Here is a 15,233-nt window from a genome sequence, read left to right as displayed (position 1 = left end):
CACTCAACAAACTGGTGTAGAAAGAAACTACCTCAACCCATAAAGAAAAACACAACCTGTAATATATTTAATAGTGAAAGACTGAATTCTTTCCTCCTCAGATCAAGAACAACAGAAAAATCTTTTTATTTTTACCTCTTCTATTCAGCATTGTTTTGGGGACTCTATCCAGGGCAATTAGGTAAGGATAAGAAACAAAAGTCGTCCAAATTGGAAAGGAAGAAGTAAAAATAACTATGCACAGATGACATGATCCTGTGTATCCTGAGGAATCCATTAAAAAACTATTAGAAATAATAAATGAATCAACACTTTGGCAGAATACAAGAGCCATTATATACAAAAATCAGTTGCTTTTCTACCCAATTGCAGCAAACATCCTGAATGTGAAATTAAGAAAACAATTCCATTTAAAGTATCTTCAAAATAATACTAAAAAAAAAATACTCAAAAATAAATTTAACAAGAAACACTAATCTTATTCTTTGAAAAGGAGAAAGCTTTGCTGATATAAGTTAAATAGGTAAACAATTTTAAAAGCACCTGTTCTATGAATCAGAAAATATAACCAATAACTCCAAATTGAGACTCAAGGCAATCCAATAGTGTCCTGCCTGAATTCTTTGTAGAAATTGACAAGCTAACTCTAAAATTCATACGGAATTGCAAGAGACCCCCAGTGAGGTACCACACCTCACACCCACTAGGGTAACTAGAACCAAAAAAAAGTCAGATAATAGCAAGCATTGGCAAGGATTTGAGCCATTGGATACCTTCATTAACTGCCAGTGGGAATATAAAATACAGTCATTCTGGAATAAGACCCAGCAATTTTCACACTAAGTATAAACCTAAGAAAAATGAAACCTATGTCCACCCAAGAACTTTTATGCAGAAGTAGCAGTATTCAGTGTTCGTAATAGCCAAAAAAATAGAAACAGGTCAGTGCTCATCAACTGACAATTGGATAAACAACAAAATATGGTATACAATGGGTCATAATACCTTTTTATTTGGGGAATCCTCAGGGAGCAGCCACTGTGTGTCTTTGTTTCTTGTAGAAAGATAGAAGCTGAAGAAAGATAAAAAACAAAAAGCGTTTTAAAATCTCTAAAACTGGCATCCCATCCAACACTGTCATTTCCATTCACATTCCAGTAGTTAAGTAGCCAAGCCCTGAATCAATGAAACAGGGATATTTTTTCTAAACCATATAGTGGTAGACACTGCAAAGCCAATGTGGCAAAAGGTGTGGATGGGACGTGTAACCCTGTTAAAAGGAGGAAGAACTGTGAACAATAATCCCATCTGACAGAGCCCAAGTAATGGATGTAATTCCAGATTATCTCCTAGGTTTTCTTCCTAGAATTCATTTTGTTCTCCTCTCATAGGCTGCAATGCAAATATGGAAGTAGCCGAGCTTCAAACATGCAGGATGATGTACTCAGAGCGAAAGAGCTGAGGAATAGAAGGAACCCAGGGGCCAGGATTGCCTCTTTGATCAGAGCTGAACTGTAAGCCTAGATTTCTGAGTGGTTTATGAGAGAGAATTTACTCCAGCGTTAGTAAGATCTCCATATTTTAGATGGTCTTACAGTATGCTAATTTAAATTAATACAATTAATATATTCTTAATGTGGCCAATCTTTTTTGGAAGTGACAGGAATAAATTGAGTTGCTTTCAGGCTTATAAGAAAAAAACAGAATATGTCAACTATAACTGAACATATTAGTGAATGTAGACACACATGTTTTATCCCCGAGTATGTAACACTGAGAATTAAATCTGCTCTATAATAAATTTTAAGCATAATGAGTATTGTCAAAGTCAAAGATTAAGGTATAATAAGAGAGATCTAACTAGTCTATAGTAGAGTCAAGATAGGTCTTGTGATGTTGAAAATGGTTCCTATAAACTATAAAACTAAAAGAAAGAAAACAAGAAAATAAAAAGATACAGAACTGTTACAAACTTGTAAACACAGCCTCAAATTGGGGAGAATAAATAATTTTTCAATTTTAGTATTTTCAGAATACAGATAATTAGATTTCCCTGATTAAGAATAATTCAGCCTGGGGCAAGTTGGAAAGGTCATTCCTTTGATACATTTAAGTGGGAACATTCAAGCAGCTGAAGGTCTGGATGGGGACTCTGTTAACATTTCAACAGGTCATATCTGCTCTGTAGTTACTGCCATACAGATGATAGCTTCCTAAAAGCCACAGCTGATCAGTTTTCATTACTCATGTATTTATAAATTTGTCTACTCACTGTGAGTTGTTTGTGGCCCCTAAATCAATAAACATGGGTCATTTTCCTGGAAAGGTGCAGAGCAACAAAGATGTCAGACTCCCAAGTTCCCAACTGAGGTGGCCTTAAGGCGGGACTCTGTCTTCTTGTTTCAGATATCAAACTGTAAGCAAATGTACTTTCCATGGTCTGTTTGGTGGCATATTTTTTGGTGGTGATTTCATTGTTTAAAATGGTCCCAAGCATAGTGCTGAAGTGTTGTGTAGTGTCCTTACCGGCCATGAAAACTGATGTGTCTCATAAAGAAAATACATGTTAAATAAGCTTTGTTCAGCGAGAAGTTATAGTCCTGCTGTCCATGAATTCAAGAGTAATGAAACAGCACTATATTTACACAAGGTGTCTTTAAGGAGGTAAACATAAAACAGTTATGCTCTGATCAATTGACAAAAATGCTATGGCCAGAGGCTTAGAAAAACTTAATTGTATTTCCTCTAATGTCAATAACTCAGGATTCACTAATACAGATTTGGCAGTGACTTCACTCTAAATAATGAGAATGAAATGAAAATAAAATGCAAAGTTTCTTACATTTGCATGTCTATTCTTCAAGACATAGGAATTTAAATTTAGAACTTTGAGAATGTAACTTTATAGGTATGTTTTATTGAGGTCAGAATTATGTTATATATTCCCATTGGCTTCCAATATATTTGATTGTGTGTTCTCATGCAATATTCTCCCTCAAATAGCATTTAATCATCCGTTTATGTTATTTTTAAATCACTAAGGAGAAAAATGTATAATTAATTGGAATATACATGGGAAACATACAATTCCATGGCATAAAACACTTTGAGAGCAACAGGCAATAGTATACGTTCAAATTTCAATAAAGTGTATTTATTACACATAATCAGGACACTAACTCATAATTAGGACATTTACTCATTATTTGATATGTGAAATATCCTTATTTTAAAGTAAAATTGCATTTGTTGAAAATTCAAGGAAACTAAAGAAAAATAAACACTGGCTGGCCTTATTTGCCTCATAATTAATACACTAATTAATTATGAATATAGCTTTATTGCACATTATTTTAAAATAGTACAACTTTATATAAAACAAATGAACTAATATTTGGAACAAATTATTTCCATTATTTTTTTCCAGGCTTAATATAGCACAGGTATAAGCATATGACAGTTCATTGTGAAAAAAGTAAATTTTCTTTGAGAATATAAACATTAATTTGTGTAAAATGTTATCTAAAACATTAAATTTAGGGAACCAAAGATAATCAAGACTCAAAAATGGTATCTTACACCTGAAAGTCTCTCAAATATACTTTATTTTTAAAAGCTTTCATAAACAGGCATAGCAAACACATGTACATGTTTTGATTCTGATTTAGTAACTAACCTTCAATGTTTTTAATGTTCTCAATGTAAAGTCAAAGTTTTTAGTTTTAGTTTCACTTTAATATATTTTTTAAACTTTAACCAAAGTGTATATTCGCATGGTATAATTAATGAGTTATATGAGACATTATATATATAACAGCTGTTTCCTGGTCCTTTTCCCATCTCTTACTTCCAAGAGGAAAGTACTTTAATTTTTTTAGCTAAAAAAATTATTTACCTCCATGTCATTAAATAATATCATTAAATTTTTAAACTTTGTCATCCCCACATAGGAAAAATGGAGATTCATCTGTCTTTCTTTTCCTCTTTCCCCTATTTTATGATTGCTTCCACTTTCTGTAATAATGCTTACTCTACAGACTACTTCTCAAATTAATTATCCATCCTTACATGGAAAAAGGATTCAGCCTCACTCCACTTCTTGTGAGATGTGTAAAACAGGCAACTGTGCAGTGTTTAGAGAAGAATTTCTTTTTTTAAAACATATTTTTTATATTTATTTATTTATTTATTTATTTATTTATTTATGATAGTCACAGAGAGAGAGAGAGAGAGAGGCAGAGACACAGGCAGAGGGAGAAGCAGGCTCCATGCACCGGGAGCCTGACGTGGGATTCGATCCCGTGTCTGCAGGATCAGGCCCTGGGCCAAAGGCAGGCGCTAAACCCCTGCGCCACCCAGGGATCCCGAATTTCCTTTTTTTTTTTTTTTTTTTTTTAATTTTTTATTTATTTATGATAGGCACACAGTGAGAGAGAGAGAGGCAGAGACACAGGCAGAGGGAGAAGCAGGCTCCATGCACCGGGAGCCCGACGTGGGACTCGATCCCGGGTCTCCAGGATCGCGCCCTGGGCCAAAGGCAGGCGCCAAACCACTGCGCCACCCAGGGATCCCCGAATTTCCTTTTTTTAAAGCATTTCCTTTTTGAATCATTTTAGGGAGAGCAAAGCAATGTTTGAAAACAAAAGTGTAAAAATAGTTATAGTGTTAATCCCTATGCAATGTCTTCAAAGGTGGCATTGAGAGGCATCTGGGTAGCTCAGTCAGTTAAACATCTGTTTTCAGCTCAGGTCATGATCACCTGGTCCTGGGATCCAGCCCTGCCTCAAGCACCTCTCTCAGCAAAGAGTCTGATTCTCTACACCAACCCCTCACCCCAGGCTTGTGCACACATGCTCTCTCTCTCTCTCTCAAATAAATAAATAAATATTTAAGGAAAAACAGGTGGCATTGAGATTTAAACATTTTTTTTCTAAATAAGCATTTAATAATGCTTCTTAAATGTAAATTCCAGTTAGTTAACATACAGTGTAATATTAGTTTCTGGTTGCTTTTTAAATATGTAAGCTCAGCTTAAAGGAGGATCTAAGATGGCAATGTTGGAAGACCCTGAATGCATTTACCCATCAGATCCATACCTATATACATAGAGCCGTCTCCCCTGAAGAAGAACTGAGAGAGGACTGAACAACTCCTGCATGTAAAGAGTAGAGGGACCACATACAGAAAGGAAGGAGAGATGGAGAGATTAAGACACTATCATGAGAACACTACCCCTGATGCTGTGAACGACAGAGGGATGGTACTGAGGGACCAGGAGCAGATTTATCTGCTCTGGGGCTAGAACAAAAGGCATGATTTTTAAAAAGCAACTAGAATGTAAAGGAACTAACCCTATCTCAAATAGTGATGGGGCCTCCTGGAACTCTCTCCAGTGTTAGAGGGGCTGGTGAATGCTACTGTTTATTTCACCTCTACTTTGATAGCATACACAGGAGCAGGGTCCAGATTCCCTAGGCAGCATCTCACCTCTGTGAGTTCAGTACCTCTAGTCCACAACAGACCCAGATATCTTGGAGTATGAAAAAAGGGCTGCATTTTAATATAGCAAATGGAATATAAAGGAATCAGCCCTAAAATTCTGCCAAACAGCAGAATGGTCAGAGTGGCTGGCAAGTGACAGCTTATGTTCCCCCCTTCACCTTGATAGTACTAATGGGAGCAGGGTCTAGCCCATATCTGGCCTACCACATCAGCAAACCCCAGGCCCATAAAAAATAACAGACCACCCACCTCCTGGGGTGGCCTTCCTACTCATTCTCTCTAAGCTCCACCCCTCCAAAGAAGAGCTGGAGTACACAGGAACATCTCTGGACAGTGTCTACTACAGATCTGGTCATCTTGTTAAGGCAACACAATTACAAAGGATCTTGGAACACTCTAGACCTGCATCCACCTCAGCTGCAATGGACTCACCAGGGTACTCCTTGCACAGAGCACCCCAGGACCTCATAGCACACACATGCTTCAGCTGTGTTGCCTTGCTTGAATACCCCACCTAGATTGCCCCAGGAACTCATAGACTATGCCTGCTTTTGCACCAGCCACTCCACCAGCATACCCGTGTGTGAAACACTCATGATTCACAGGTTGCCTTCAATTCAGCTTCAGCTGTGATCTGAGAGCACCATCTACACAATAGCCACTGGACTACTTTGACCCATGTTGACTTCAACTACAGCCATTCCACCAAGGTGGCCCATGCAGAGTGCCCCAGTACACTCAGCCTTTGACCATAATAGCTCTAGATCACCAGCTAAATCTACCAGACACATGTGATCTACACATGAGATGTACTTATGCAAGGCCACCTCTTCATTTCTAGGAGAATTAGCTATTCTGCCTAAATCATATAAATAGACACAGAGAATCAAACAAATTGACAAGACAGAGGAATAAGCTCCAAATGAAAAAACAAGCAAAATCTCAGAAAAATAACTAAATGAAACAGAGATATGCAATCTGATGAGTTCAGAGTAATGATCATACAGATGTTTACAGAATATGAGAGAATAATAGATGAATTAAGTGAAAACTACAGCAAAGGGATTTTAAAATCAGTGTAGAAGAATACAATAACTGAAATTAAAAAAAAAAAAACAACAACGTTACAGGCAATCAACAGGAGATTCAAAAATGCATAAGAATGGATCAGCAATCTGGAAATCAGGGTAATGGAAAATACCACAGCAGAACAGCATGAAATAAATAGTTAGAAATGAGGATAGATTAAGAGATCTCTAGGACAACATCATGCATGCTAATATTCACATTTTGGGGAGCCTAGAGGAAGATAGAGAAAGAAGAAGAAAACTTATTTGAAAAAATAATAAGGAAAAACTTCACTAGCCTGGGAAATGAAACACACATCTTGGTTCAGGAAGCACAGGCAGCAGCAAACAAGGTGAACCAAGGAGGGACAGGCCAAGAGCCATAATAATTAAAATGTCAAAGATGAAAGATAAAGAATCTTAAAAGAACCATGAGAAAAACAACTAATTACATATAAGGGAAACCCTCATAAGGCTATCAGCTGCTCTTCAGCAGGAAGTTTGTAAGCCAGAAGAGAGTGGTATAATATATTCAAAGTGCTAAAGGAAAAAAAAAATCTACAACCAAGAATACTCTACCCAGCAAGGTTATCATTCAAAAGTGAAAAACCAATAAAGAGTTTCCCAGACAAACACAAGTTAAAGCAATTGACCACCATTAAACTGGCCGTAAAAGAAATGTTAAAGAGAATTCTCTAAGTAGGAAAGAAAAGTCATAATTAAAAATAAATATATCTATCTATCTATCTGCATCTCTACATATGAAAGGAAAAAAATTCACAAGTAAAAGCAAACATACAGTAAAGGCAGTGGATCAATCACTTATAAAGCTGTTATGAAAGTTAAAAAACAAAAGCAATAAAATCAATTTTTGGTAAAAATTAGTTAAGAGATTCGCAAAATGAAACAATGCAAAATATGACATTTATACAATAAATGTGCAGAAGGGAGTAAAAAGTTTCTTTTAGGATGTGCAAAAACTTAAACAACCATCAATCATTAATACAGACAGCTATATACTTACAATGTTAAGTATGAACCTAATGGTAATGATAAGCAATAACTTAGATATGGAAAAAATAAAAAGAAAGGAATGCAAGCATAATACTATCCTCTAAGATCAAGAAAAAGATGAGGATGTACAATCTTGTCACTTTTATACAACACAGAACAGGAAGTCCTACCTGCAGCAATCAGAGAAGAGAAATAAAAGACATCTATTGGTAAGAAAGAGGTAAAACTGTCAGTATTTGCAGATGACATGATACTATATAAAGAAAAGTGTAACCACTCAACCAAAAGAATTTAGTTTAGAATAAATGAACTCAGTAATATTGAAAGACATAAAATCTGTTGAATTTCTGTACACAAATAATAAAATAGCAGATGGAGAAATAAAGAAAGCAATCTCATTTCTTATTGCACCAAAACAGGGGTGGCGGGGGAGCAACTATCAATGAATTTAATCAATGAGAGGAAAGACCTGCTTTCTGACAACCATAAAGCATAGATGAATGAAATTGAAGATGATACAAACAAATGGAAATATACCATGCTCATGGATGGGGATAATTAGTATTGTTAACATGGCCATACTACCAAAGAAATTTACAGATTCAATACAATCTCTATAAAAATATTAATGATATATATCACAAAACTGGAACAAATAATCCTAATAGCTTTATGTAACCACAAAAGACCCTGAGGAGCCAAAGCAATATATTTTTTAAAGATTTTATTTATTTTTTCATGAGAGACACACACACACAGAGGCAGAGATATAGGCAGAGGGAAAAGTAGGCTCCATGCAGGGAGCCCAATATGGAACTCGATCCCAGGACCCCAGGACATGCCCTGAGCCAAAGGCAGATGCTCAACCACTGATTCACCCAGGCATCCATAGCCAAAGCAATCTTGACAAAGAAGAAAAAAAAAAAAACTGAAGGTATCATAATCTCAGTTTTCAAGATATACTATACAACTGTAGTACTCAAAACACTATGGTACTGGCACAAAAACAGACATACAGATTAATGGAACAAAATAGAGACCTCAGAAGTAAGCCCACATTATATGGTCTGTCAATCTATGACAAAGGAGGTAGGAGTATGCAGTGGGGAAATGACAGTCTCTTTAATTAATGGTATTGGGAAAAATGGACAGCTACATGCAAAGGATAAAACTGGACTACTTTCTTAAACTATGCACAAAAACAAATTCTAAATGTTTTAAAGACCTAATATGAGACCTAAAACTATAGAACTCTTAAAACATAGACACTGATATCTTTGACTTATATATCTGACTAATATATCTTATTTATCTACTTCAGCAACACCTTTCTAGATATGTCTCCTTAGGCAAGAGAAACAAAAACAAAAATAGCTTATTAGGATTACATGAAAACAAAAAGCTTTTGCACAGTAAAAGGAAACCATTAAGAAAATGTAAAGGCAACATACTGAATAGGAGAATTTTATTTGTAAATAATATATAAGAAGCTAATGTCCAAAATATATAAAGAATTTACATGTGAACACCCCAAAATCAATCTTTTTTAAAAATGAGTAGTCTAAATATACATTTTCCCCAAAAAAAAGATGTACAGATGGTCAACAGACAAGTGAAAAGGTCCTCAACATCGCTAATTATTAAGGAAATGTACATCCAACTATAACAATGTAAAGAAATGTAAATCCAACATTTTTCAGAATAGCTAGTGTCAAAAAGACAAGAAATAACTGGTGTTAGCAAGGATGTGGAAAAAGGGAACCCTTGTGAAATTTTGTTGGGAATATAAAAAATTGCAGCCATTGTGAAAAGAAGTATGGATGATTCTCAAAAATTTGAAAATAAAAATACCATATGATTCAGTCACTCCACTATAGAGTATTTACCCAAGAAAATGAAAACATAAATTCAAAAAGATATATGCACCTCTATGTTATTCATATAAACATTTATTATATTGTTTATATACCCAATATACAGAAACAGCCCAAGTGTCCATTGATAGATGAATGGATAAAGTTGTGGAATATAATTATAATGAAATATTCCTCAATCATAAAAAGGAATGAGATCTTGCCCTTCATAACAACATGGATGGACCTAGGGGGTATTATGCTGAGCAAAATAAGTCAGACATAGAAAAATGCCATATAATTTCACTTATTTGTGGAATCTAAAAAAATAACTTAAAAATTGAACAAATGTAACAGAAACAGAATTATAAATACAGAGAACAAACTGGTTGTCAGGGCAAAGCTGTGTGGAGAGTTAGGCAAAATAGCTGAAGAAGATTAAGAAGTATAGTCATGGATATGAAAAGTACAGTATAGGCGGATGACATAAAGCTATATGTAGAAAATTCTAAAGACTCACCAAAACAAAACAAAACAAACCCAGAACTGATAAATGAATTCCATAGTCAAAGGATACAAAACCAGGATACAAAAATCCATTACAGTTCTATACACTAATAATAAAGTAGCAGAAAGAGAAATCAGAAAAGAATCCTATTTACAATTGCACCAAAAATAACAAAATACATAGAAATAAACTTAAACAAGGAGGTGAAATATTGTGAAAATTATAAAATGTTGATGAAAGAGATTAAAGATGAGACAAATAAAGGGAAAGACCATACTCATCGATTGAAAGAACAAGTGTTAAAATGTCCATATTAGGGATCCCTGAGTGGCTTGGTGATTTGGTACCTGCCTTTGGCCCAGGGCATGATACTGTAGTTCCAGGATCAAGTCCCATGTTGGGCTCCCTGCATGGAGCCTGCTTCTCCCTCTGCCTGTGTGTCTGTCTCTCTCTCTGTGTCTATAATGAATAAATATATAAAATCTTTAAAAAATAAAAAAAATAAAAAATAGAAGGTCCATACTACCCAAAGCAACCTACAGATTTAATGTGATCCCTATCAAAATACCAACAGCATTTTTTTCCAAAATTAGAAAAAAAATAGCCCTAAAGTTTGTATGGAACCATGGAAAACTCTAAATAGTCAAAGCAATCTTGAAAAGGAACAACAAAACTGGAGGCATCATAATCCCAGATTTCAAGATCTACTACAAAGCTGTAGTATTAAATTAAATTAAATTAAATTAAATTAAATTAAATTAAATTAAATTAAATTAAATTAAATTAAATTAATATGGGACAGGCACACAAATAAACACATAGACCAATAGAACAGTACAGAAAGACCAGAAATAAACTGGACTACAAGGTCAATTGATTTTTGACAAAGGAGGTAAAAATATGCAACAGTTAAAAAGCAATCTTTTCAACAAATGATGTTGGGAAAACTGGACAGCTATGTGCAAAAGAATTAAACTGAATTACTTTCTTACGCCATGCACAAAATAAACTCAAAATAGATTAATGACAAAATGTGATACCTGAAACCATAAGTATCCTAGAAAAGATCACAGGCAGTAATTTGTCTTTGGTCAGACCAAAATTTTTTTCTTTTTTTAGATAGGTCTTCTAAAGCAAGGAAAAAAACAAAAATAAACTATTGGGACTACATCAAAATATAAATAAATAAATAAATACATACATACATACATACATAAATACATAAATAAATAAACAAACAAACAATACCTTCTGCATAGCTAAGGAAAAAATAAACAAAACAAAAAGACAAACTGTTGAATAGAAGACTATTTGCCAATGATATATTTGATAAACGATTAGTATCGAAAATATATAAGAACTTATACAACTCAATATCAAAAAATAAATAATCCAATTTTAAAAATGGGTGGAAGACATGTACAGATATTTCTTTGGAGAAGCCATACAGAGAGCTAACAGACCCATGAACAGATGTTCAACTTGACTCATCATCAGGGAAATGCAAATCAAAACTACAATGAGATTTCACCTCACACCTGTCAGAATGACTAAAATCCACAACACAGGAAACAAGTGTTGGTAAGGATGTGGATAAAAGGAAACTTCTTGCACCACTGGTGGGAATGAAAAGTGGTGTAGCCATTATGGTAACAGTATGGGAGTTCCTCAAAAAATTAAAAATAAGAAACTATCTTATGGTCTAGGAATTGTACTAGCGGATATTTATCCAAAAATACAAAAACATGTATGTATGTTTCCCTAATTGATAGGGATGCATGCACCACTACATTTATTATGGAATCATCTACAATAGCCAGGATATGGAAATAGTTCAGATGTCAATTGGCAGATGAATGAATAAAGATGTAGAATCTATACAATGGAATAATATTTGGCCATAATAAAGAATGAGATCTTGCCATTTGCAACAACATGGATAGAGCTAGAATATAATGTTACACATACACAAAAAAAAAGTCAGAGAAAGGCAAATGACATATGATCTCACTTATGTGGAATTTAAGAAACAGACAAAAACGAGGATAGTGATTAAAGAATACAATTATGATAAAAAATGAAGTGACAAAAGAAAAATCTACATCTGTTGTATTTCACCTTCACACTTGACAAGTCACAGAAATTTGGAATTCCTTACCTATGTACGCCTTCAAACATCCTAGTTTCTCTTAAGATTTAAGCACAAAGTTGTCATCACTTTTATTGTTTATTAAATTTCTCATGTACATTTAAAAAGGCTAGACTTTACTTATAAGGCCATTCTTGGGTGTGGCTCAATTAGGAAGTGTCTTTTAAATATCAGTTCCATTGGTATGAATCCCTTGATACTAAAGACTTGTATACCAGACATCCTACACCCTTCACGATCAATAAAGTCTGTATTTCAGATGTCAGGTCAGCAACTTTTTGTATGATATCTGCTTTGATGTCTGGAACAGGCTGCCAAATCCCCATAAAGTGCAGTCGTACAATTAGAATTTCTCTCAGCTTCCAAAAAAATACACAAATAGTTTTTTTAATCTCACAATTTTATATTGTAATATCCCCCCTGGTTGTGCTAATGCCACTAGAAACAAAGTTAAGCTTCTGTTTCTATAATTTTCTTTTAACTTTCCTAACACTTTTTTAATCAAAATGCAGTTTCCAAATATTTTCTTTCTTCTTTTTTTTTTTTAAGATTTTATTTATTCATGAGAGACACAGAGAGAGAGAGGCAGAGACAGAGACAGAGGGAGAAGCAGGCCCCATGCAGGGAGCCTGATGTGAGGCTCCCAGGAGCCTCAGATCACGACCCGGGCCCAAGGCAGACGCTCAACCACTGAGCCACCCAGGCATCCCTTCAAATATTTTTTTGAAAAAGTGTCCTTTGGGTTGATATTCATAGGCTTAAGTTTCAAGTCAACATTGTGCTTTAGGTGAGTAAGTAAAGCAAAATCTGAAAAAAAACATAAAATGTCAATTGACAAGTGAATGAGCATTGCATTCTGTATATACTTGCTAATCTGCAAGATACTCTGAGTATGTGAAATTCAGATATATACCTGATAAGTTATTTATTTCACTTTTTTTAAACTGTGATAGCAATGATTGTGTGCTTGTCACAGGTATTACATTTATTTGCTTCTTGCTTCCATTCTGGAAACCTTGTGGTTGAACTTCATAAATAACAATCAACCTGGCAAGAGTGAGGTATCATCTCTTCATGTTACTTAAGGAAACAGGAAGTAATTTCCACAGCCTCTCTTAACTCAAATAATTGGTGCTGTGTTCAGGGACAAATATAACCATCACAGGCTACAATGTATGAATTACTGTCACAGGAAAAAGCAAGATAATATTAATTAGTTCAAATGAACTGATCATAGCAGACTCCTTTTGGTATTATCAGATATGATGTGCAAGACTATAAAGTTTTCAAGAAATTTCTGTATGAAATAATCTTCCACAGTTGCAAGGAACTAACTTAAGCAGCAAAGAGGAGACGTACGGCTGAGTTTGAATTTCTTATCTGTCACTGTATTTTAGGAAAAAAAGATATATATTATCTTCCTATGTGTCAACTTCTACTCTCAGGAGTAAGAAAAAAATAAAAATATTAATTTAGATAACACAATATAAGGGTTTATTTATATCTCTTCTTCCACTTCTATATAGACAAATGTACTGTTTGGTTTCAAAAAAAGTAGTTGTCGTACCATATTATAAAATGATACAAATTAGTGTCATTAAAAGTAATTATTTCTACTTGGTTTTGGTGTAGGTTGTCCAGGAGATGAACAAGAATTTCAAATGTGTTATATCATTATTAATAGTGAGAATGGTATTATTACAGTCTTAGTATGATTTATCAAGTGCCTAATATGTATGTCATCATTTAAATGTTTTACGTATATCTTAATCTTCCTAACAACTCCAAAGATAGATATTGCTATTATTCTTTCACGTTGAATATTCATGATCAGATAATCAAGCAAAAGTTTTCAACCAGTAAGATGCATGGGATATCTTAATGGCTGAATTATTGAATTCTAGATTAATAGAGGAAGATTATCCATAACCCACCCATGGTCATTTGGCAGGGCCATTTAATAGTGAACCCATATTGTACGACACAGCAGTGGTCACTCCTTGCCATATTCTGAGTATTTCCCTTTCATTATGTATTTTCTTTCAACCGCTGGGAAAATATTTGGCTTTAGAAAAATATTTCAAAATATCAATTTCTAAGGCATTCCCACTAGTATGCAAACCAGCATTACTCACAATAGAATGGATGTCATGTTATTTTATCACTTACTGTGAAGCTTTCATCTGAGCTTTATTTGAGAAAGGTGAGATTGGTTTTCATTTCAGATGCTTCACGTCAAATCTATAGGCAAAGTGAGAGTATGAACTGGAACAACCTTAGACAGTGTGCTTTGATTTGCCTTCACTCAGGCTAATGATTTACCTAATTTATGAAGTAAAAGATGCCCTGAACAAGTAGGTAAGCTGTGTGGGACCAATGATTAGGTTATGGTCCTCTCCATAATGGGATGAGGATTCTTCCTTTATTCTTTCAGACCATATGCACAAAAAGCCAAAACTCTTTAAAAATGAAAGATTGGCAAACACATATATATAAGTACACACACACACACACGATCCAAATGTTTTGTGTAATATTTGGCAATAGTTCTGTTTACATGATGTTTCTAAATATTAAAGTAAATAGAAATGTCTGTATATATGCCATCAGTAAAATTGTTCATGTTTATTGTTTTTTATGCTAAATGAATACTGCTTGTTCTATCTGCCTGTGAATTTTCACTCTGTGGTCAGAATTGGAAGAAAGAAGAAAGAAAGAAAGAAAAGAAAAAAAGAAAAGAAAAAAAAGAAAAGAAAAAAAGAAAAGAAAAGAAAAGAAAAAAGAAGAAAGAAAGAAAGAAAGAAAGAAAGAAAGAAAGAAAGAAAGAAAGAAAGAAAGAAAAAAAGAAAGAAAGAGAAGGAAAGAAAGAAGGAAGGAAGGAAGATGCTTTCTCTTTTCTTTTTCCTTTACCTTTTCCCTATTCCTTTCTTCTCCTTTCTTTAAGAATTTTATTCAATAAAGTCAGTAACACAGAGCTGTTAAAAAAATGCCAATGAAATACAGAAATAAAACTGTCATGCTTCTAATCTAAGAATTGGCTTTATTAACAATATAGAAGCAAGCCACAGAAAGGGCAGGAAACTAGCCAGACCTGAAGTATGATTAGTAACAGGATAGTTAATACCTTGGGATACTTTCAA

This window comes from Vulpes lagopus, chromosome 22, assembly GCF_018345385.1.
Source record: "Vulpes lagopus strain Blue_001 chromosome 22, ASM1834538v1, whole genome shotgun sequence".
In the NCBI taxonomy this organism is placed as follows: domain Eukaryota; kingdom Metazoa; phylum Chordata; class Mammalia; order Carnivora; family Canidae; genus Vulpes; species Vulpes lagopus.
Note: the sequence above shows the minus strand (reverse complement) of the source record.